Consider the following 1,155-nt stretch of genomic DNA (forward strand, 5'->3'; position numbering starts at 1 on the left):
TTTGCTTTATGTAACTTCTGGGTTGGCCAGCCAGCTTCTCTCTGTTCTCTTCGTACCATAGTCCGAGGCATGCGTGGGCTTCTGGACAGAAAGTCGCAGCTCTGGCTTCTGCACACCAGTCATCTGGCTGAGAACTTGGCCAGTGGACAGAAACACTTCCAGTGAATTCCCTGGGCGTGGAGACATCCTCGCAAGGCCTTTTTCCTTCCCTTTTAGAAGGTGCGTCTGAGCTGCCAAACGCCCATTTCACACAGCCGCAGGCACGACTCTGGGTGCCCGTTGGGTCTGAAGGTGGGCAGCACTTCTGCCCGAGTTCTTCCCAGACCTTGGCCAAGGCCCTGCCTTCCACCCTCCAGAACATCAGATGCCTACGTGACCTGCAGAAACATTGTCTCATGGTGTTTAAGTCCGTTTCCAGGGCAGCTGCAAAAACGAACACATCATTCTTCAAAAGTGGAAATAATGTCTTTATCAATCTCACTCGTTTCCCTCTACCACAGAAGCTCCGTTTGCACAGCAGGGTTATTGTCTTGAAGGCTGACTATTTCAAATACAGTGCATCCCTCTATGGAGAAAACAACTTTAATGGTTACAAGTCTATGAAGAAGGTTTACTGAAATCATTAGTACAATGTATTAGCGGCCTGAGGGTGGAGAGGAAAAGACAAATGAGACGAGGTGTGGCTTGGTTAAGCAGTCCAACTAAACAAGTGTTTAGGGCCAGAACAGAGTAAAAAGAGAGAGTGCAGAAAGGAAGGGGAAAGTCTTAGATTTTCAGGGGGTGGGGGGCAGGGACAAGAACATCAGATTGGGGGGCGGGGAGATCCTGCACATGTCTATGCAGGCAGGTGCCAAAGGTTGGGGGGCGGGGGGTGGGGGGGTCTATCGGCCTTCAGACTCGCCCGGGACCGGCACTCTGGAAGCCTGGCTGGCTTGTTCAACAGCAGCTCAGTCTCTCAGGTGGACAGTCCACAGCCTAAGCCAAAGGAGCACATTTTCCTCTCCCCTCTGCCCCAGCAAATGCACTTACTTATGGCTTTCTCTCTGGCAAGGGCTGATGGCTGGTGGACCCATTTGCACACCTCGTGGGGCTGAGCGGAATGTCCATGACCTTAACATAAGGAATTGGCGGGGCGGGGGGGAGGGGGGGGTGAAG

This window comes from Myotis lucifugus, unplaced genomic scaffold (genome assembly GCF_000147115.1).
Source record: "Myotis lucifugus unplaced genomic scaffold, Myoluc2.0 scaffold_548, whole genome shotgun sequence".
Classification (NCBI taxonomy): Eukaryota; Metazoa; Chordata; class Mammalia; order Chiroptera; family Vespertilionidae; genus Myotis; species Myotis lucifugus.